This window comes from Mustela nigripes, chromosome 3 (genome assembly GCF_022355385.1).
Source record: "Mustela nigripes isolate SB6536 chromosome 3, MUSNIG.SB6536, whole genome shotgun sequence".
Taxonomy (NCBI): domain Eukaryota; kingdom Metazoa; phylum Chordata; class Mammalia; order Carnivora; family Mustelidae; genus Mustela; species Mustela nigripes.
Window position 1 is genome coordinate 114,712,577 of NC_081559.1, and position 24,880 is coordinate 114,737,456.

The window sequence follows — 24,880 nt, forward strand, 5'->3', positions numbered from 1 at the left end:
AGAATATACTGAGGTATAGAGTCAACAAGATAAAGACTAACTATTCTTAGGGATTCCACATCAGTCTAAGAGAAAATTAGGGCCACTGTGAGATTTTGAGAGAAGAAAAGAAGAGATAATAAAAACAAAAATGGAGTTAAGATTATCCTGCTGTTGTACCTATAATGGATTTATTATAGAAGGAGAGGCTGGGGCAGGGCTACAGATTTGGAAACTTCTGTAGCAATTGAGAGGAGAACAAAGAACCAGTTAGGAACTAATCTTAATTTCTGCTACCTACAGACAGCTCCACCAGAAGTATAAAAATAGACTTCCCTCCAAGAGATCATGAACCAGCAGGAAAGCCAGGGGTGACCTAAGCCGGCACTGACTGTCAAGTGCCTAATACAGAAGGCTGTGGACTGATAAGTAGCCACCTTGCAGGGATGGGGTGGTTGGAGAGCAGGTCAAGTTTTAGGAACCCTGAAGAGAATAGGAAAAGCCTGGGGCTAAGGACTAGAATGAGGAAGGGAGGGAAGACTGTCTCCATTATCTTCTTTTTGAGCCAGACTAAAGATAAGGAGAGCAGCCGCTGTCTGGTCAGCTTTCCAGATAGAGTGAGGGGTGGGCACTTTGTGTGTGGGGTGGTGCATTTCAGAGAACGATCCAATTAATAGTTATTGTTTAACAACTTTTGTTTTAAAGGTAACAGATTAAGTACTGATAATTTTTATACTAGAAGCCAAGGTTAGTCATTCTGTTCAGACACTAACCTCGTAGTCAGGATTCAAAAGTCCTTTACAAGCCCCAATGCTAGTCCCCAGCCTGCTGCACTTGTGCCCTTTAGTCCTACCATGCCCTAGACCTAGAACACTTTGCTTTTTCTCCTGGGCCTTATTTGAGCCTAACCTTTCTCTCACAGGCCAGTCTTAAGATGCTTCTCCAATAAGAATCCTGACACCTATGCCCAGTACTGCTTCTTTTATCTCCCTGCAGCAGTTCCTGCTGGGTCACCCCCTCCCCTCCTCCTGGGCACCCAGTGGTCATAGTGCTACTCACTTCAATGCCCATGCCCAGGACTCTTGGTATTCCTGCTGACCTGTATAGAAAGGTATACTTTAATGTAAATAAGAATGCCATCATAGACATAATTTTGAATGGGTCCATTTTTTTAGTAATAAGGTACAAACATCAAGGCTTTCATGGGGAATCTTGGAATGGCTTTCCCAAGCTGGCCTGCACCATGTGCCTGACTCTGAGTCACACCAAGACATCAGACCTTGTCTTGGTCATCGTCACATTCCTTTGCATGGTGTAGACAATCAATAAAAGTTGACATTGATTAGAACACCTGGTGGCCAGTATTTCAGACTGGTCTGCCCATTGTTAGGCTCTGTGAGGGTAGGTGCTGTTTCTTATTCACCATTTTATTTCCTAGCATCTGACACACTCAGATAATATTATAATAAATAATAAATATTTTTGAAATGGACAGTAGTTGTTTCCTTGGGTTTATCTTAGAATTTTCTTCCACAGGATTTGAATGTATATTTTTATACATAATAAATGGTAATGATTAGAGCTCAATTTTATCAGGAAGAATGGAAACCGTTTGGTCCCAAGCCTTGTATCCAGTGCAGATGAAGGCCACAGTCTCTTTCAACCTCTGGACATAGACCTTTGGTTTCCTCACAACATTTAAGGAGACATGCATGGGGTTGTGCTGTGAAAACACTTTATCAAGTACGGGAAGAGTGTGAATGTCCATTACTTAATATTTCACAGAAAAAAGTTTTCCATGCATTGGGAGAAGACTCTGTTCTCACCTCCATCTTAGAGGTAAGGATGATTGGCCCAGGGTCACACAGTGGGCTATAGTCAAGCTCCAGTGTGATATGACACTATGGAGTTCAGTATCCTGTGTAGACCTTTGCCTTTGCTTCAGCTGGGTGTGACCCAGAGTGCACAGAAGTGCAATTGAAGGGAATCATTAGAAATTATTCAATGCAAATTGACTGGGTTGGGTTAGGGTTATTATTGAGGAACCATTTCAGATGCTCCTTTAACAGGAAATATGTGGTAGTGAGAGCTCTCCTTGGGTAAGAAACTTGCATAGTAATTTCCTTCCTTTGATTTTCCTTCTTCAAAAAGGCCACCCTTTTAAACAGTCACATAGTTCCCTTGGGGTTTGAGGTCCAGAAACTCTTATTAATTGCTGTGGTTGGAAACCCTCCTTTTAAGGGATGTTCTTAATAATAATTTCATGATTTTGAAAAATAAAATTGTTCCTGGCATTCACTTAAGTTTCTGGAAGGTGAATAAAATGTCAGTAAAAGAGAATGTACTAAGTCTTAAAACCTATAATGCTCAAAGAAGCAAAAGGAAGCTCCCCCAGACAAGCATCATGGTATTAATTTAAGTCCTTAATCAGTTTAGAAGTATGTTTTGTGTTTTCCCTATAGATTTTATTGCTTTCTCTCTGCCATTGTTTCTTGACATGAGTATTTTAATTCAAAATTAAATCTTTCTGTTGTCCTTTAAAGTGGGATTATTTTTGTTCTCTATTTAACAATTGTACAGGGAAGCATAAACAAGAATAAAACAGTAAAGCAAATCTTTTCAAGATTGTAACCCCCCCTTCTTCTTCAACCTTTCTTAGTTAATATTGTGTATGTATTGTTGTTGGTTCTGATGTATTTCTTTCCTGACATTATAGAAAATTTCTTATATATCTGTGCTGCCCGCACCCCCTTATTTTGTTGCTGTGGTGTTCTCTCATTTGAGCGCACCCAAATGCACATTCTGCAGAGTGGAAAGAGCCTTAACTTGAAATCAGGAGACCTAGACTGTATTCCTGTCTGTGCTACCAATACCAGTAACTCTGGCCTCTGATGCATCTGGAAATGAAATGACTAGACCAAATAACCTTCAGGCCTCTTTAGGTTTGAGGTTATTACTTTCCCTTTCAGGGATGCTTTTATTTTTAACTTTGTAGACAAAAATACTTTTTCCCTTTGAACAACTCTAAAGAATAATTCTTTAAAATAATTAAAGACTAATTCTTTTTTTTTTTTTTAAGATTTTATTTATTTATTTGACAGAGAGAGATCACAGGTAGGTAGAGAGGCAGGCAGAGAGAGAGAGGGAAGCAGGCTCCCTGCTGAGCAGAGAGCCCGATGTGGGACTCGATCCCAGGACCCTGAGATCATGACCTGAGCCGAAGGCAGCGGCTTAACCCACTGAGCCACCCAGGTGCCCCAAAGACTAATTCTTTAAAAATGAAAATGTTTCAGAATCACTAAATGAATCATTTGTTTAATGATTGAGAATCACTTAATCAGAATTAATAGATAATTTCTGTAGCAAACAACTACTGATATTGGACCAGATCCCCTTTTAAGCCCTTATGTCATTTCTTTTGTACCCACCCCCATCCCCAGCTTCTTTGTACTTTTGCCTCTGTGGGCCCACATCTGTCTGTCTTCAAAAGACTGCCCTCACCATAGATACTGTTTTGTCTGCTTGTGACACAGCTGGAAGTATCTGAGAATTTGAGTCCCCCTTAGTTTAGTTGAGGTGGCCATTAGTCAATGAGTGACTTATGAAAGCCCAATTCCTGTTCAGGTTTGGACAAAATCTAATCTATAGTTTGTTCTCCAAAGCTCTCCTGTAAAATCTGATTGAGGTTAGAACTTTGCCAGAAAAAAACCAAGGTATTGGATACCAGCTCCAAAATACTGCCTCTGTGCAAACACAGAAGTATAATCACAAGCCTATGTAATATTCCATTGTATGTGTATATATAAACCACATCTTCCTTATCTATTCATCTATCAGTGGACACCTGGGTTGCTTAGATATCTTGGCTATTGTAAATAATGCTGCAATAAACAATAAAAATAAAATATTTTTTTAAATACTGTTCATAATTCCTTTAAGTAAATACCCAGTAGTGGAATTATTGATACATTTTTAATTTTGTGAGGAATCTCCATATTGTTTTCCACAGTGGCTACACTAATTTATATCCCACCAACAGTGCACAAGGGTTCCTTTATCTCCACATCCTTACCAACACATGTTATTTCTTATCTTCTTCATTTTAGCCATGCTGACAGATAAAAGGTGATTTCTCATTGTAGTTTTGATTTGCATTTCCCTGATGACTTATGACATTGAGCATCTTTTCACATATCTGTTAGCCATCTGTATGTGTTTTTTTGAAAAATGTCTATTTAGGTCTTCTGTCCATTTTTTAATTGGAATGTTTGGGTTTTTTTGGTATTGAGTTGTATAAGTTCTTTATATATTTTGGATATTAGCCCCTTATTGGATATGTCATTTGCAAATATCTTCTCCCATTCAATAGGTAGTTTCTTTCACTGTGCCAACGCTTTCTATTCTGAGGTAGTCCCAATAGTGTTTTTGTTTTTGTTTCCCTTGCCTCAGGAGACATCTAGAAAAATGTTGTTCTGGCCATTGTCAAAGAAATTACTGCCTGTTTTTCATCTAGGCTTTTTATAGTTTCAGGTCTCATGTTTAGGTCTTCAATCCATTTTGAGATTATTTTTGTGTATGATATAAGAAAGTGATCCAGTTTCATTCTTTTTCATGTAGCTCTCCAGTTTTCCAGTACCATCCATCGAAGAGACTGTCTTTTCCCCATTGTATATTCTTGCCTTCTTTGTCACAGATTAATTGACCGTATAAGCAGGGCTTATTTCCAGGCTTTCTTATTAATCCACATATTTATTTTTGTGCCAGTACCATACTATTTTGACTATTATAGCTTTGTAGTGTATCTTAAAATCTGGGACTGTGATACCTCCAGCTTTGTTCTTTCTCAAGGTTGTTTAAAGGATGGAATCTTTCCATTTGCAACAACATAGTTGAACCTATTACGCTAAGTGAAATAGATCAGAGCAAGACAAATACCATATGATTTCACTCATATGTGGAATCTAAAAAACAAAACAAATGAATAAACAGGAGAATCAGTCCTATAAAATACAAAGAACTGATGGTTGCGAGAGAGAAAGGGGGTGGGGAGATAAGTAAAATCAGAGAAGGGGAGTGGAGGTACAGGCTTCCAGTTATGGAATGAATATGTCACGGGGATGGAAGGTACAGCATAGGAAATATAGTCAGTGACATTGCAATAGCTTTATATGGTGATAGATGGTGGTACATATGGGCTGAGTATAGCCCATAATGTATAGAGAAATTGAATCACTATGTTCTACACCTGAAACTAATGTAACATTGTGTTGACTATACCCAAATTTTTTTAAAAATTATGAATAACACCAGTCTGAAAAATAAAAGAAATATAATCAGAAGTAAAGGAAGGCATGTATTCCAGAGAGTAAATAAAGTGGCAAACAGAAAAGGTTTTTAGTAAGACAAAAATAAACTGAGTTGAAAGAGTGAAATGCTGACACATGCTACAATATGAATGAACCTTGAAAACATTATGCTAGGAGAGAGAACCCAGACACTAAAGGTCACGTATTATATGATTCCATTTATATGAAATGCCTGTTTTTCTTGAAGACAGAAAGCAGACTGGTGGCTGCCAGGAATTGGGTGTAGGAAAGAATGGGAGCAACTGCTCATGGGTATGGGGCCTGCTTTGGGGAATGTTTAAAATGTTTGGGAACTAGATAGAGGTGATTGTTATTCCACATTGTGAATATATTAATGCTCCCTGAATCGTGTACTTTAAAATGATTAATTTTATGCTGTATGAATTTTACCTCATTTTTTTAAAAAGGAAAAAAGAAGAATGAACCAGTTGCCTAAAATGTGCTTACATGGAATTATGAAAACGGCTACAAATGTTTCATAAATCCAGGTGAAGAAAAATAGTTTCTAAATGGAACCTCTGGACATAATTTCACATATATCAAAAAGGGATAACTAGGGAATAGGGACTCAGAAAGGAAATGCCAGTTATTTAACCTTAACTGTTATTTTGGGGAAATTAAGACAAAGATTTATGAAAATGGGCACCCCACTAAATCATTCATCACCTTTATCTTTCAATGAAAGATCCTTAAGGTAAGAAAGCTATTTTGTAGCTCCTCTAATTTGTTTTTATTATCAGTGATAGGGAAAATCAAGACATTGATGAAAGCATACAAAGAGAAAAAAACCAAGAGATTGCAGTAAGGCTTGGCACACCCACCAGATTGATCACAGGAAGTTTGAATGACAACCACAAACCACCTAAGAGATTCTCTTCGAACGTCACACGTCAAACACTAACCATTGTCAAGACTACTGCCCTAATAGTACTTAGAAAAACTATTCAGTAAAAACAAATTTGCATTGTAGTCCATTAGATAAAGAAATTCTATTTTGACTATAGACTTTTACATGTTTCTTTTTCTTCCCTTATTCATTAACACATCACCTTACTGTGGACAGATGGATGATGTCCTAGTTTCAGTTTTCAGAGAGTTCACATTCTAGTAGAGAGGCTGTTTGGAAACAATGACAGTATCATAAGGTTTTTGCTGGAGTGGGTGGATATCCCCCTCATTTGCCTGAGTCAGTTGGAAAGCTTCAACAAGAAGGCCTTCATGGTGTGACTTACAGGTTCATCAGGTTTCCAGGCAGACATCCATAGGAGAGCATTCTCCCAGCCATAAATTTATTTTCTCATTACCTTTTGACCAAAACCAACTACCATTCAGAAGCCACGTGTTATTTTTCCCTATGTCCTTTGTAGCAGTTAATATAGTTTTCAGTAAAAACCTGACAAATGATAAAGTCAGAACCAAAATAGTCACAAATATTTCTTGGCCATAGGAAACAATTTTTTAGTATTAATGTCAAAACTATCTTTGATCTTCCTCCCTGACTTCACTACATACTCTCCCATAACCAAGAGACAAAATAGAACCAAGTTAATTTGTAATTACCTTAACTGTATCTGCCAGGCCTCTGCAAGGGGACCTGCTGGTTAAAAAACAAAACTCACGCTTCCAAGAACTTTGCTGGACATTGAGCAGAGGCGACGGGGATTCAGTGTTGATAAAGGGTACTGGTCTCAGAATCAAGATATCTGATTTATATATTAGCTCTTATGTGTGCTGATTGATTGAAACTAATCCCATTCTTAGTTATCAATCAGAATAAATAGCATTTACTTCCCAAGACTGTTAGGATAATGTAATGAGATAATACATAAAGGTGTTTCAGACTGTTAGGATAATGTAATGAGATAATACATAAAAGTGTTTCATATAGTCTGAAACACCATATAAACAGTGGTTCTTTCCTTCTTCCTCCTACTTTATTTTTTCATTTCTAATTAACTGAGAAGTAGAAATCCGGCCTGAATTGATCTAAGACTTTGTTGTCTTGTTTTTTATAAACAAAATGGAAAGAGAAAGACAACAATTAGAAGAATGATAATTAGAAATTGGAAGGGTTCCCCTTTTTTCCAAAAAGAATAGAAATCCAGTTGGAAATTGCCAGACCTTATCAACTGCCCAATCATAATGGGAAAGAATAGATTATAAAACCAGTAGATTTAAAAGTACAGAGAGATTTAGTTAAAACAAGGATCAAAGAAACCAGAAGGAAGATCCGCTGATAAAAAAAACACACAAACAACCAGTACCTGTCCCTCCAGGTTAGCAGTTTATCTAGTTAATTTGCCTTGCAGCACGCTAACTCTAGAATTCAGTAAATGAACAGGGTTTATTGGTTTTTTTTCTTTTTCGTTCATTCCTTCTCTTGAAAGTCTCAACATTCCTCTTTCTTCCCCCTGCTGTCCTTTTCCTCATAAAAAGCATAATTATCTACCAGTAGGCTAGTAGTTTTAAAACTTTTGAACTTTTTTAAAAAATAGAAATCTAAAGTACAATTGAAATGTGACGACAAATCTATGTGGAGCTATTCTGTTTATTCCTGGAAGGTGGATGAGTGGAGACAACTACAGTGTCTCTGCCTGACTCCTTAGGACTCTAGCAGCATAGTTTCAAAGTAATTATTGAGGATGAATTGCTCCTATAAACATTTTACATATGAATATAGTTTTTCCTCCCTCTCTCAGGTTAATAGCCTGTGGCAATAGTTATTATGAGGGCACAGTTAACAATGTAATTCAGAAGCTGAATGGGAGTGTGTTCTTTTGTTAATCTCAAATATGAAATCAAATACTTATTTTAAATATGCCATCATTAGCTGGCCTTTCAGGTTGGAGAATCTTATACTTTTTTTTTTTTGAGAATCTTATACTTTTAATTTTAGATAGAATACTCTTAAATCTTTATGAATTTGCCAAAGAAACATCTGTCTGTTAATATCGGGCACAGAAAGAAAAAGTTTCAGTGTCACTAAGGTCTATCTTTCATTTAACCATCCAGCTAGCTGGCAAATTAGGTGATGTTATTCTGTTTTGAATGAAGATCCTGAAGCTCACTGAAATTAAATAATTTGGCTCCACATATGTGAACTGGGCCTCAAGCCAGGTCCATCAAATTCCAAAGCCTGCATCTTCGATATTGCAGCTGACATTTAATTACTCCCAGTTTTAGGGGAATTCATTTCTCTAACTTTCCCACTCACTTTATGATTATAGTCCCTGGCCCTTAAATAAGAAATTCGATTACTTTTTGTCAGTGGTGTTGGTATTAATTTAGATTCTTGGTGTTTTCCACTGTTTTTGTTAAACAATAACAATAAGCTATCTACACTAGAATTATCTTGAGTAACCAAGAATACTATCAGATCCATAGTAAATAAATAAATACACTGAGTTCTTCAGGTTTAGTTAGAGAGTTTCTTTTTTCAGTTACTTAGATACTTATTAAATACAAATACCAAGAAGGGTAATTTTCATTACCATTTTAAAAATGGCAATTTGCTTCCTAACTAGAATTGCCAACAGTGATGTGGATCATCATGAAGGCCACTGAACGTGCATGGATCACACATTTGTAAAAACCTCACATTAGAACTTTCAGTATTATCTGCAAATAAGATAATAATATAACCATGGTTGTTGCTGTTCGAATAATTAATAGAAAGACTAAAGGAAAGTTAATGATCTCTCTTTCTACTTGGTATTCATTCAGTGAGTGTGATCTTTCATACCTCTCTTCATGAATGTAAACACATCTTTAAACAAAGAGAGAGGGTTTGCTTTTTTTCACTTAATAATATCATAAGGATTCCTGTCAGACATTCCGGTTGTTTCAAGTTTTTCCACTTCAAACTGCAACAAACATCCTTGTGTGTGAATATACATGTCTATTTTATTTATTGATTTTTTTTCATTTATTTATTTTCAGCATAACAATATCATTATTTTTTCACCACACCCAGTGCTCCATGCAATCCATGTCCTCTCTAATACCCACCACCTGGTACCCCAACCTCCCACTCCCCCCCGCCACTTCAAACCCCTCAGATTGTTTTTCAGAGTCCATAGTCTCTCATGATTCACCTCCCCTTCCAATTTACCCCAACCCCCTTCTCTCTAACTCCCCATGTCCTTTATGCTTTTTGTTATGCTCCACAAATAAGTGAAACCATATGATAATTGACTCTCTCTGCTTGACTTATTTCACTCAGCATAATCTGTTGATCTTTTAAGTTAAACTTGTTTACTGTGAAATATAACAAACTATGAAAAATGCATAATTATAGAGTGTAGAATAATTATAAAGCACACTCATGAAGCCACTACAGAATTCAAGAAACAAAACATGATCAGTGTCCAGAACCCACCTGTGTCCTTCCTGGTGACATCTCCTGTCCCTCCGCTGGAGGTCATCTCCGTCCTCAGACTTTTTCTGTGTTTTTCTTTATAGTTTTAACATTTTACATACATTCTTAAAAACGTAGTTAGCTTTGCCTGGTTTTTACCTTTATAGAGATGCTACCATATGTGTATATTCTTTTTTTTTTTTAAGATTTTATTTATTTATTTGATAGAGATCACAAGTAGGCAGAGAGGCAGGCAGAGAGAGAGAGGGGAAAGCAGGCTCCCCGCTGAGCAGAGAGCCTGATGCGGGGCTTGATCCCAGGACCCTGAGACCATGACCTGAACTGAAGGCAGAGGCTTAACCCACTGAGCCACCCAGGTGCCCCCATATGTGTGTATTCTTAAGTTTTGCTTCTTTCACTTGCCAAAGAGATGCAACAGTCCCCAACCATACACAGCCCTGAGAAACTCAGATTGGGGGCCCTCACTCTGAGCACCTGTGTGTTGTTGATACTTTCTTATGCCAATGAACTTAGTAAGATACATGCATTTATTGTAGGTGACTCTGCTTTGTTCATTTTCATTCTAGATTTGTGCACTTACCACAGGCTATTCCTTCATATAATAATTCTAGGCATTTCTGGACATTACGGACAGTGGCATAAACCCAGTGATTTGTGGCCCCTAGTGTACAAGTGTGTGCCTGTCATGGTGGGGAGGAGGGGGCTTGTTTACCCTCAGTAGGTAATGCTAAACAGGTTTCCAAAAGCAGGAGTTCCAGTCTCCTGGACTGTTAGCACTGTAAACTGTTCTTGCTGCTCTACTTTCTTTCCATTATTTGGTGTTTTTAGATGTCCTCTCCTTATTTTCTCCAAACTTTGTTCTTTTTCAGCTTGATGGAATTATAGTACAATCTCATTTTTGTTTAAATTGCAGTTCCTTGATTACTTACTGAGGCTGAGAAAGTTTTGCTGTGTTTATTGGACATTTGTATTTCCTCTTTGGTCTTTTCAAGTCTGTTGCTTGTTCTTTTGGAGTATTGAGCTTTATATATTCTGAACATGAGTCCTTCAGTGGTTCTATATGGTTTATGTATTATATAGGTGGTATGTCTTTTTGTTCTTTTTTTATTAGCTGAAATACTTAATTTATCAAAGTTGTCAATCTTTTTCTTTATGGTAACTGCTTTCAGTTCACTTGTTTAAGAAATCCTTTAATACCCTGAGGTCATGAATGGGTACTTTGATTTGGGAGAACAATTCCCAAAGTGGAATTGCTTGGGCCAAGAGTATGTAACTAGACTTGTTTTCATAACCCTACAGGCAGGCTTCGTGGAACATCATAAGCCTCTTTGAAATGACCCTTAGCTCTCCTGGGACCACACCCAGCACAGTGGGAGTCTGGGTCTCCCTCCCCCAGGTCCAAGAAATGTGCTTACAGGTAATGAGATTAACACAGGCATCCAGGGAAATGGTCAAATGTAAAAGTCAAAAGGGTGTTTATAATAACAAGGGCTACTATTTATTGTATGTCAGATACCATAGTCCTCAAATAACCCCTTAAAGCAGATATTATGTTATCCATTTCTGAGATCATCAAGAGTAAATATTTGACCTTAAACATACTTTTAAATGGCTCCACAGCAAACTCTTCTTCTTTTATGGGTCCTGAAGCCTAATCTAATTTGCTTGTGCTTGGGTTGCGCTAAGGGGTACAGGGTAGTGTGGCCCACACCAAGTGCTGGATCACAAAATAAACTACCACCTTCCCTCAGTTACTGTCTGTGATTGGAGGGGGACCAGGGGTGGAGGTAAGGCATGCGCGCCTCCCTGCTGCAGGCTCCCTCTCTATGACGTATGCTTAGAAATGCCAGTTTCAGAACGTGAGATTGGGGGGGGGGGGGGGGGGGGGTGGTGGCTGACATTGCTTCCTGCCCCAGTAGTTGGGGAAAAGGTCCTGTGCCCCTGTGTTTCCATAGTTTTTCTCCTGAAGCTGTCCACGCAGTAGTGCAGATTGATTTATTAATTAGATTGGAACCCACTCACTTCGTAAAGAGTGTTTTATTGTTTTCTTCTTCATTATTTGACACCCCCATTGTAAATTATTTCAGTCTTAGAGTATATGAAGGGAGGCTACTTGGTAATGTTTGGTAAAAAAAAAAAAAACATGTATCAAAAAATACGGGCTGACAGATTTTCTCTGGAAACGTGGGTGTTCCTGCCTCCACACTGGTGAGTGAATAAAACATGTGACACTTTTGAAATAATAAATACCACCTGGACATGAGAAAGACCTAGAACTTTGCAGACTTGCAGATAGCAACATGTTGCAGGAATTCCCTATTTCCCAAGGAGTGTGTGTGTGTGTGTGTGTGTTTGTGTGTGTGTGTGTGTGTGTGAGAGAGAGAGAGAGAGAGAGAGATTTCCTGCTAAGGTAGAACAGAAACTCGCAAAGAACTTGTTCTGCACAAAATTGTGCTAGTTAATATTTTTATATCTCGAATCTTGAAGAACGAGTTGGCATTAGAAAGACCTTTTTTAGAAATAAAATTTTATTTATTTATTTGACAGACAGTGATCACAAGTAAGCAGAGAGAGAGGGAGAAGCAGGCTCCCTGCTTAGCAGAAAGCCTGATGTGAGGCTTGATCCCAGGACCCTGGGATCATGACCTGAGCCAAAGGCAGAGGCTTTCACCCACTGAGCCACCCAGGCACACCAAAAAGAACATTTTTTAATATAAGCAATATGAGGCATTCCAGAGTTAGAAATTTATCTTACATAGTTATAGCAGTCATTGAAAGGAATTGTGCAAAAAGCTCATTTTTTTTTCCAGTTTCTCCAGCTATCTACAGTTTGAAAAGTACCTTCTTGAAATTCTGTTCACTAGCCTTGGAAAATGTTATTCCCTACATCTATAAGGTATTTGTGGGATATTCTTGGTAGGGAAATGTCTCTCTGGTCAAAATGCCTGATTTGATACCCTTGGTGGCTACTCAACCTTGGGAAAGGTATGTCCCTGCAGGGGAATGGCTAGAGGGCTGCATGAGTACCTGTGTACAGCTGCTAAGGTTCAGGCCCAGCTAGCGGTGCATTCACAGTGAATACAACCATCCCAGCAGTATTACTGAAAAGCTGTTTTATAGTATGCATTCTGTTGTTTTCAGTATCTTCCTCATTACCAAAGAAGGTTTAAATCTAAAATCACTCCTTGAAATTCAGCCATCAGTCAGAACAACCTATTCCAAAAGCTGTCCATGTCTTTACATAGATGTTTATGTATACTCAGATGAAAATGATGTCTTTTCATAGTATTCATACATCTATCAACTGATGAATACATAAATAAATCTGGTATGTCCATATAATGGAGTATCAGGCAGCCATAAAAAGGAATGAAGTACTGCTACACGACACAACATGAAGGAACCTCGAAAACATTATGTTAAGTGCAAAAAAACAGGCATAAAAGACCACAGACTATATGGCTCCAGTTATATGAGGTGTTCAGTATATGCAAATCCAGAGACAGAAAGCAGATTAGTGTTTGTCAGGGGCTGGAGAGAATAGGAAGCAAATACTAATGAGTATGGGTTTTGGTGGGGGGGTGATAAAAATGTTCTGAAATGAGACAGTAATGATGTTCGCACACTTTGTGAATATAAAAACATAGTATTCATGTTCTCCTTAGCTTCCATAAGCACTGGGCATCAGCACACATACAGCCTCTGTCTGCAGGCCTGTGCAGGGCTATGGACTTACTCCCATGAGTCAGCCCCATACCTGGCTCACCTGGAGTATGGGCACACCCAGAAGGGGAACACAGAGCTAGTGCCCCACATCCTGCCTGTCTTGATTTAGAAAAAGGAAGAGCAGGCATTATAAAAGAAGGGTAATAAGGATTGTCTACTTTTCCCCAGGCTCTCTCTCCTCTTTTCTCCCAGACCTCATACTGTTTATTGTGTCCTGTGTAAGCTTTCCAGTAAAGATGACAACATCGCTGTTCAGTTACAGAAGTCCCCCAACCTTTGGTTTTCCAGAAGCTTTGGTATTCGTTTAGATGAGAGCTTCTAGGAAAGGGAAGAAAGATGATGTATATAGCAAAATCATTGAGCAGAACTGAAGAGAGTGCAACAGTGGACCTATTTCAGGTCAGGGTTGGAGGTCTCCTTGCTGGAAATCCTTGTCTTAAGTTAATTATACTTTTCAAATATCAGCTTTATTGAGATTCTGTTTACACACCATAAAACTTACCCTTCTAAAAGTATACAATTTAGTAGTTTTTATATTCACAAAGTGGATTGTTGCCACTTGCTGACTATCATGAGTAATAATAACTGCTGTGAACACGCATATACAATTTTTGCATGGACATAAGTGCTCAGTTCCCTAGGGTAGAGTCACAGGATCAGGATTGCTGGGTTGCTGCCAAACTGTTTTCCGAAGTGACTGCCCCAGGTTACCTTCTCACCAGCGTAATGATACATTTTAAATCACTGGCTATCTAATCTTATTAGGATCTCAAGGTTTCCATGGCTCCTATCAATTTGTTAAGGAACTCCTGGGCCATCTAGTAGTGTTTTCTTTAGTAGACCAAACCCTTTTTGAAGGAAATATATTTCAATTTCGTGACAAAATCTTATTTAATTCATAAAAGTTCTCTTTTGAGTATAACGAATATGACATAAAGGGACATAAGCTGCCTTCTGGAAGACAGTCTTTTTTCTTCTTAAATTATGTTAAAACTGTATTTATGACTAGATTAATTAATTAATTAATTAATTAATCTGATACTAGATTAATTAAACAAACAAGTGTGATTAGACAGAAGAAAATTAGAAACCATAGGTTTCTAAAAAGGAAAGTCAAGGCTTATGAAAAATTCTCAAAGGGAAGACAGAGGGAGAGAGCACAAGGGGGAGGAGCAGGAGAGGGAGAAGCTGGGAGTCTTAGCAGGCTCAGCAGGGAGCACATGCGGGACTTGATCCCAGGACACTGAGATCATGACCTGAGCCAGAGCCAGATGCTTAACCAACGGAGCCACCCAGGTGCCCCTCACCTAGCTACTTCAAAAAATTTCTTTCTATGCTTCGTTGATTCTTTAGTTTCACTTTTTTTCTCTCGAGACTCCCATTCACGCCTACTAGAGAAGTGCCTTGGTAATGAGACCTGTGTCCCCAAGCATGTGTGCACACATCCTTCCTCCCAATCTCTCCAGTACAACCTTTCCAGAACAGGCCAAAGGGCTCTGCCCATGAGAGTATGCCCAGCTGCTCTCCAACATAGCTCTCTTGGGGCTCTCCTATTACCATTCTGACTGCCAGGATCTGCAGAGGTGTTGTGATACCTATGTTAAGATAACTTTGACTCAGATGATACCAGTCATGAGAAAGTTTTAAAATGTCACCAGATCCTGATGGAGTGGTTTGATATGGAGTTGGCTTCACCCTCTTGCTGCTTGGGTCAGGGCCAAACTGTTTTTGTGGACCTGAGAACTTCTGTGCTCTCCCATGGCATGGTATGGGTGTGGCATGGACCCTCTGTAGGAGGTAGCAACACTGGAAGAAAGGGAGCCAGCCCTGCAAGATCACAGGCACCTGGCTGTGGGCAGTGGAGGGCACATGCTGGCTATAAGGCCTCTGAAGATATACTTTCTTTTTACCTAAGTCTAAACTACCATGTATTACTAGAAAGGGTAACCTTGAGCAAATCATTTAAAGTGCAGGGTTGTAATGAAACTTAATATAAGTAAAATGCCAAAAAGAGTACTTGGCCCATAATAAAATTACCAAGTAATTATTCAGTAGTTGTAATTATTATGCTTATATGTGGATTTTCAAGAGGGAATACCTTAATAGAAAAGAGGATTTGTTGCCTTTACAGGCTTCCTGGAGTGGTTTTGAACACCTACATATGAGGCACCTCTGCTGTTATCTTAGATACTGACAAAGGCATTCACAGTGGGAGTGCAGGAAATTCCTAGAGGTGGGCCTCTTCTCTTGGATGAGCAAGTGTGCACCCCCCAACTGTTTTCATCCCCAGGAGACATTTTTCTTAGGATTCCCATGGGTTTTACTCAACACTGCCAATTGGCCTGCTTCTAGAACTACTATATTCTTTTTGAGTGTTGTGTCACAAGAAAGTATAAAGTGATGAGAATTATTATATTATTTACAAGTAACCAGATGCATTGACCTAATTTTACAAAGAGTGGAAAGTTATCTTTACAACTGAAAATAATATTCCTGTCTAAGTTGAACACTATTAGTAATGATTCAGGAATAAGGAAGATATTATTTCTTAGATTGCACTGTGATTATATCTAAACATAGAACTTAACAGAAATGTTTGAAGCCTGTTATCTTCTTTTTTTTTTTCTTTAGCTTGTTGTCTTCTGATGAGTAGGCGTTCAGGCATGTAGAGCCAGTGCTGGGTGAAAGAAGATGCACAGCATATGTCTTTTAATAGCAGGTGGCCATCATCCAGTGCATAGAGGCTGACAGACAGATATGAAGGGAACATGGTGGAGTCAGTCTTAAGCAACATTAAGGCTTAAAGAACAGTTCTAACTTCTTGGTTGTAGAAGCCCTTTATACTCTTCAAAATTAAGGAGAACCCAAGGAGAGTTTTTTAAATGTGGGTTACATTGATTAATACTTACTGTATTTGAGGGATACCTAGTGCCTCAATGAGTTAAGCATCTGCCTTTGGCTCAGGTCATGATCTCAGGGTCCTGGGATGGAGCCCCACGATGGACTCCTGCTCACCGGGGAGTCTGCTTCTCCCTCTGCCCCTTCCCACATTGTGCTGACAGGCTTTCTCTCCAAAAAAATAAGGTCTTTTAAAAAAGAGTCTATAAAAAATACTTAGCATATTTGAAATTAAAACTGAAAAAAAATATATTTATTAGCTCACCTAAAAATCCCAATAATAAACCCATTAAATAATAACATAAATAGTATTTTTATGAAAAATATTTTCTAAAACAAAACCACTTTAATGAGAAGAGTAGTATTGTTTTATGTTTTGCTGATCTCTTTAATGTCTGGCTGAATAGAAGATAGTGGAGTATCTTTTCTGTTGTGCATTCAAACTGTTATAGTGTCATGCATCCTGTGGCCTCTGGAAATCTCTACAGTGTACTCATGAAAAAGGAAAATAAAGTCCTAGAAAATAGTTCTGGCCTTGTAGGCCACCAAAAAAGGTGTCAGGGACCTCCAGGGCTCACAAAGTCCCACTTTGAGAAACGTAACTCCAGAGTTTTCCATTTTTCAGATAATCTGGGTTGCAGAGTTCTAAGTACTACTGTCATGGTAAGTATGGAGAAATTAACAACTACATGGCCAATTTTAGGAACATTTTATATCCCAGATACGTGCTGCTTGACTTTAAAAAAAATTTTAAAAAAGATCTGAGTATGAACTAACTCAGTGGAAAGGTTGCTTCCTTACATCTTCCCTTCCTATTATAGTTGACAGCACCATTGTGGCTCAAATCTCCTGGAGCAAATTCCACTCTGTCCACACCCAAAAGAAAATGATTCAGACAGTGTTAGATTACCCAGTGAAGACTTGGGAGGAGTAGTTAGATAATACAATATCAGATGAGGAACACAACCCCGAAAATAACTCAGAAAACAGGCCAAGCAAGCAGGTAGTATCAGTTAATCTAGTATGCAGAGGGAGAAACTTGCCACCTCTACCTTCTTCCAGTGGGCTGGAGACCCTGAATGTCTTAGTTTCCCTTACTTGAGTAGTTGGTTTTCCAAATGACATTAATTATCTACTAGTCAAGATAAATAAGACTGAATATAATAAGACCAGAGGAAGTCGATCATTTGTTACACCAAGAATTTACAAAATTCATGTAAAAATATATAAACAGCATTGTTTCAAATGGCAGGGAAGCTGCTGTTCTCAGCCCAAAGTTCTTTAAGTGATAATATGCCCATTTGGTGTTTTCTGAGCATGCATAGCTTATTCAGTTCCGTGTACCATATTCTTGTCCTAGGATGGGGCACCTTGAGTATTTTTAACACCAGGAGAGGCATCTGAGTGTTGATACCATTTCAGATTCTTATGCCAAATTAATGAGGCTTTTTCTGGAGATGCCCTCAAGTCGGTCTGCTACCCCTGTAACTCTTATTAGAAAGAAAGGAAGAGTTGAAAAACATTTTTTAAAAGATTTTGATTATTTATTTGAGAGAGAGAGCAAGAAAAAGAGAACAAGAGCTGAGGGAGAGGGAGAAGCAAATTTCCCCCACTGAGCAGGCAGTCACTGGGGGGTTGGATCCCAGGAACCTGGGATCAAGACCTGAGCCAAAGGCAGACACTTAACTGACTGAGCCACCCAGGTGCCCTGAGTTGAAAACCATTTAAAGGAAATCTCTGAGCCCACATCCTGCTTATGCTGTTGGTCACAGGAGTGTCTTTGAAAAGAGTATACTTTGCATTTTGAGTAGTTTTATCACTAGCTTATTCTATACTAGTACTTTATACAACTAGACTATAAGAAAGTGATGGCTACATAGGATCTCTCTACTATCTTTACAAGTTTCTGTGAATCTATAGTTAGTTCAAATTAAGTTTTTAAAAAGTCAAGTGATTTATTGATTAAATAGTTTAAAAAGCAGTAATAGTTAAATAACTGTGAATTACATAATATTACTTTTTTGGGAGTTTATTTGAAAGTACGAAAAGATACCAATAATAGCAATAGCAGTTGCCATTTATGCCACACTCAGGCACAAAAATTACATTCTCTCTAGTCCCCACAACCATCCTGGAAACATGTCCACAGCCCCATGTGGGGCTCCCATGGAGGGAGGTCACAGCTAGGCTTAGACCAAACCTGTGTGTGACTAAAAAGGATCCTCTTCTCACTCTAAGATGCTTCTCCCCAGTGGTTACCATTGTTTTAACAGACCCCTAACTTTTTGGTTTTCAAAATGGGTAGTAAAAGTATTATATGTTCTTGTTAAAATTTTAGAGTGTCCAAAAGGCATAAAAGTGAATATAGGAAAAAAAAAGTACTAAGAGTTCTTTTATAAATCCTTCCAGATATAAAGTTTCATGTTTCCAATTTTTTAAAAATATTTTATCTATTTATTTGACAGAGAGAGAGAGGGATCACAAGTAGGCAGAGAGACAGGCAGAGAGAGGGGGAGAAGCAGGCTCCCTGCCGAGCAGAGAGCCCGATGTGGGGCTTGATCCCAGAACTCTGAGATCATGACCTGAGCTGAACGCAGAGGCTTAACCCACTGAGCCACCCAGGCACCCCTCATGTTTCCATATTTTAAAAAATATATGTATTTAACTTGCAAGCAAAATTGTATTTATAACCCCATACATTGTTGGGAATGTAAAATGGCACAGCACTGCATACAGCAGTTTGGCAGTTTCTCAAAAAGTTAAACACAGAATAACCGTATAACCCAGCAAATCACTCCTAGGTTATCTACCCAAGAGAACTGAAAATGTATGTTCACACAGAAACTTGTACATGGATGTTCATAGAGGCAGTTTTCATGACAGCTGAGAGGTGGAAATAACCCAAATGTCCACAAACTGATGAATGATAATATCCATACCATGGAATATTACTCAACCAAAAAAAAAGAATATAGTACTGACACATGCAATAACATGGTCTAACCTTTAAAAAATCATGCTCAGTGAAAGAAGCAGATATTAAGACCACATATTATATTATTCCATTTATTTACAGTGTTCATAAAAACAACTAGTTCATAAAAAACAGTAGCAAGAGTGACTGCAGATGGGCACAGCAGGGAGTGTAATATTGGCATGATAAAACATTCTGAAAGTAGTGGTGAAAGTTGCACAACTCTATGAATACACTAAAAATCAGTGCACTGTATACTTGAAAAGTATGAATTTTTTCATTTGCAACATATTTCAATTTTTAAAATGGGGTTTATACCACCTTCTATGTTACTATGGTAAAGAATTCGAGGTGTTCATATTGCATCACATCTCACACAGAAGGGAGTATACCCCTTTCAACAGTCCCCAGAGACCCCAATCCAAATACTACTCATTTTTTGTGGCAAATACAATTTTTTACTCTGGTAAAATAGGCATAACAAAATGTATAAAATGTATTTTAAGTGTGCAGTTTGGTAATTATAATTTTAATATGTGCATGTATCTTGATGTCTTCCCATTTAAAAGGTACATCTGTTACTATAAATAAAAATATAGAAGCTGCCTAATTTTCTGAGATGTGACCCAAATTTTTCTGCAGAATCACTTTATGCAATCTATAAATTAGGATATATCCTAAGAAGTTTATTCTGGCAAAATGATGTTTTCAGATTTTTAAATGATATTTATAAATATAATGACTTTATATGTCCTTTTTCTCCCTCTATTTTAATTAAAAGTTTATTTTATAAACTTTTTAAAAAATTAAAATAGAAACTTTTGGTGGCCTCTGCCCTGTGAGGCAGCTTGTTTGTTGTTCTAAACATTTTAAAGCGATGGCTTTTTAGAAAGAATGAGTTTCCTATGCAACAAAGTGAAAGCTTATGCAAAAATGAGTAGTAAGGAATGAACTGACCTGGGGAAAAACAATACACTCTAACTGTGCCAAAAGTCAGCTTCAGCACAAAGTCTGTCCCAGTTAGAGGCTAGACTCATTTAGAGGAATGTGTGTGCTGCCCGAGAGGAAAGTTCTAGTTCACAGAGCAGCAGCAGCCATCTGAATCATATGTATTTTCCAAAACAGGAGAGAAGCTGATTTATTATAAGACAATGCTTTTTATTTAATGCATAGGGGTCCTATTCCTAAGAGTCTACATTAAAATATAAACTTGTGGGCGCCTGGGTGGCTCAGTGGGTTAAGCCGCTGCCTTCAGCTCAGGTCATGATCTCAGGGTCCTGGGATCCAGTCCCGCATCGGGCTCTCTGCTCAGCAGGGAGTCTGCTTCCTCCTCTCCCTGCCTGCCTCTCTGCCTACTTGTGATCTCTCTCTGTCAAATAAATAAATAAAATCTTTAAAAATAAATAAATAAATAAATAAATACATAATAAAATAAAATATAAACTTGTAACCAGTCCAAACTTTTAAAATTAGCCAATAGCATCCTCTAAATTAGCATCGTTGAATTCAAATAGAGCTTTTCTAAGGCTATGTTCATAGTACAGCACTTCTCAAAGAAAATTACGAGGGAACACTGATTTCTTGGGATATTAATAGTGATTACGCCAAAAAGGATTTCATGGATATAAATCAAAAAACCTTCCGTTGGTCCAGATTTTACATGTGTCTTTTACACAAAGTTTTCCAGAATCTGCCATTCCAGTGTGTCCTCCTAAGCCACAGATATGCTGCACAGGGCAACCCTAACTGACCACAGAACCCTGTCGTCATGGAGTTTATGGGACTCCAAACAACAGAAGCATGTATCGAGTACTTACTTATTCTGAGCATAGAAACCCACATAGATGCTGTATATGCATGCAGCTTCTTTAGGTGGAAGTTTATAGTTTTCCAGGAGTGCACCCATTTCATCTAGGTTGTCACAGTACATAACAGGCAGAGCTAGAGTGAGACCCAAGTCTGACTCCAAGGCCCATGCTACACCCACACCCCATTAAACAACGGGCTTGAGTAAAGTCCTAGCATTGTCTTAGAAATTTAGTTAGGTCTAAGGTGAGAAACGGGTTATTTATTGGTTTAAAAAATTAGTCTGGAGAGGTCTTCCATCTTTTTGTGTCTTCTTCAATTTCTTTCATGAGTTTTCTGTAGTTCCTCTAATACAGATCCTTTACCTCTTTGGTTAGGTTTATTCCCAGGTATCTTATGGTTCTTGCTGCTATAGTAAATGGAATTGATTCCCTAATTTCCCTTTCTGTATTTTCATTGTTAGTGTATAAGAAAGCCACTGATTTCTGTACATTGACTTTGTATCCTGCCATGTTGCTGAATTGCTGTATGAGTTCTAGTAGTTTGGGGATGGAGTCTTTTGGGTTTTCCATATAAAGAATCATGTCATCTGCGAAGAGAGAGAGTTTGACTTCTTCATTGCCAATTTGGATACCTTTTATTTCCCTTTGTTGTCCGATTGCTGTTGTTAGGACTTCTAATACTATGTTGAACAAGAGTGGTGACAGTGGGCATCCTTATTGTGTTCCTGATCTCAGTGGGAAGGCTGCAAGCTTTTTCCCATTGAGGATGATATTTGCTGTGGGTCTTTCATAGATAGATTTGATGAAGTTCAGGAATGTTCCCTCTATCCCTATAACTTTGAAGCGTTTTAATAAGGAACGGATGCTGGATTTTGTCAAATGCTTTTTCTGTATCAATTGAGAGGACCATGTGGTTCTTCTCTCTTTGCTTATTAATTTGTTCTATCACATTGATTGATTTGCGAATGTTGAACCATCCTTGTAGCCCAGGGATGAATCCCATCTGGTCATGATGGATAATCTTTTTTTTTTTTAATTAATTTATTTATTTGACAGAGAGTGAGAGAATTCACAAGTGAGCAGAGAGGCAGGCAGAGAGAGGGGGTGGAAGCAGACTCCCATCTGAGCAGAGAGCCCAATGTGGGGCTCGATGTGGGGCTCGATCCCAGGACCCTGAGACCATGACCCGAGCCAAAGGCAAAGGCTCAACCCACTGAGCCACCCAGGTGCCCCGGTGGATAATCTTTTGAATGAGCTGTTGGATCCTGTTTGCTAGGATCTTGTTGAGAATCTTAGCATCCATATTCATCAGTGATATTGGTCTGAAATTATCCTTTTTGGTAGGGTCTTTGCCTGCTTTGGAGATCAGGGTAATGCTGGCTTCATAGAAAGAGTCTGGAAGTTTTCCTTCTGCTTCAATTTTTTGAAACAGCTTCAGGAGAATAGGTGTTATTTCTTCTTTGAAAGTTTGGTAGAATTCCCCAGGGAATCCATCAGGTCCTGGGCTCTTGTTTTTTGGGAGGTTTTTGATCACTGCTTCAATCTTGTTACTAGATATCGGTCTATTCAGGTTGTCAGTTTCTTCCTGGTTCAATTTTGGGAGTTTATAGTTTTCCAGGAGTGCACCCATTTCATCTAGGTTGCTTAGCTTATTGGCATATAACTGTTGATAATAACTTCTGATGATTGTTTCTACTTCCTTGGTATTAGTTGTGATCTCTCCCTTTTCATTCATAATTTTATGAGTTTGGGCTTTCTCTCTTTTGGATTAGTGTGGCCAATAGTTTATCAATCTTATTGATTCTTTTAAAAAAACCAGCTTCTAGTTTCATTAATACGTTCTACTGTATCTCTGGTTTCTACCTCATTGATCTCAGCTCTAATCTTGATTATTTCCCTTCTTATGTGTGGAGTTGGTTTGATTTGTTGTTGATTCTCCAGTTCTTTAAGGTGTAGAGACAGCTGCTGTATTCTGGATTTTTCAGTCTTTTTGAGAGAGGCTTGGATGGCTATGTATTTCCCCCTTAGGACCACCTTTGCTGTATCCCATAGGTTTTGGACTGAAGTGTCTTCATTCTCATTGGTTTCCATGAATTGTTTCAGTTCTTCTTTGATCTCCTGGTTGATCCAAGCATTCTTAAGCATGGTGGTCTTTAGCTTCCAGGTGTTTGAGTTCCGTCAGAACTTTTCCTTGTGATTGAGCTCCAGTTTCAAAAAATTGTGATCTGAGAATATGCAGGGAATAATCTGTCTTTTGGTATCCGTTGAGTCCTGATTTGTGACCCAGTATGTGGTCTATCCTGGAGAAGGTTCCATGTGCACTTGAGAAGAATGAGTATTCTGTTGTTTTAGGGTGGAATGTTCTGTATATATCTATGAGGTCCATCTGGTCCGATGTGTCATTCGATGCTCTTGTTTCTTTATTGATTTTCTGCTTCGATGATCTGTCTATTTCTGAGAGAGGCGTGTTAAGATCTCCTCCTGGATCGGAAGAATAAACATTGTTAAAATGTCTATACCGCCTAGAACAATCTATACTTTTAATGCCATTCTGATCAAATTTCCACCGGTATTCTTCAAAGAGCTGGAGCAAATAATCCAAAAATTTGTATGGAATCAGAAGAAACCCTGAATCACTAAGGAAATGTTGAAAAACAAAAATAAAATGGGGGGCATCATGTTACCTGATTTCAAGCTTTACTACAAAGCTGTGATCACCAAGACAGCATGGTATAGGCATAAAAACACACATAAACCAGTGGAACAGAGTAGAGAGCCCAGATATGGACCCTCAACTCTATGGGCAAATAATCTTTGACAAAACAGGAAAAAATATACAGTGGAAAAAAGACAGTCTCTTCAATAAATGGTGCTGGGAAAACTGGGCAGCTATATGTAGAAGAATGAAACTCGACCATTCTCTTACACTGTACAGAAAGATAAACTCGAAATGGATAAAAGACCTCAACGTGAGACAGGAATCCATCAGAATCCTAGAGGAGAACATAGGCAGTAACCTCTTCTATATCAGCCACAGCAACTTCTTTCAAGATATGTCTCCAAAGGCAAAGGAAACAAAAGCAAAAGTAAACTTTTGGGACTTCATCAAAATCAAAAGCTTCTGCACAGCAAAAGAAACAGTCAAGAAAACAAAGAGGCAACCCACGGAATGGGAGAAGATATTTGCAAATGACAGTACAGAAAAAAGGTTGATATCCAGGACCTATAAAGAACTCCTCAAACTCAAAACAGACAATCATATCAAAAATGGGCAGAATATTTGAATACACACTTCTCCAATGAAGACATACAAATGGCTATCAGACACATGAAAAAATGTTCATCATCACTACCCATCAGGGAGATTCAAATTAAAGCCACACTGAGATAACACCTTACACCAGTTAGAATGGCCAAATTTAGCAAGACAGGAAACAACATGTGTATTGGAGGGGATGTGGAGAAAGGGGAATCCTCTCCCACTGTTGGTGGGAATGCAAGTTGGTACAGCCTCTTTGGAGAACAGTGTGGAGATTCCTCAAGAAATTAAAAATAGAGCTTCCCTATGACCCTGCAATTTCATTACTGGGTATTTACTCCAAAGATACAGATGTAGTGAAAAGAAGGGCCCTCTGTACCCCAATGTTTATAGCAGCAATGGCCACGGTCACCAAACTGTGGAAAGAACCAAGATGCCCTTCAACGGATGAATGGATAAGGAAGATGTGGTCCATATACACCATGGAGTATT

General features: G+C 38.4%; 1 protein-coding gene across 7 annotated transcripts in view; it reads left to right on the forward strand.

Moving 5' to 3' along the window:
• The window catches only part of SPIDR (scaffold protein involved in DNA repair), a 590,033-nt gene that overhangs the window by 528,342 nt on the left and 36,811 nt on the right, over nucleotides 1–24,880 (forward strand). The gene's annotated exons all lie outside the window — the stretch shown is intronic.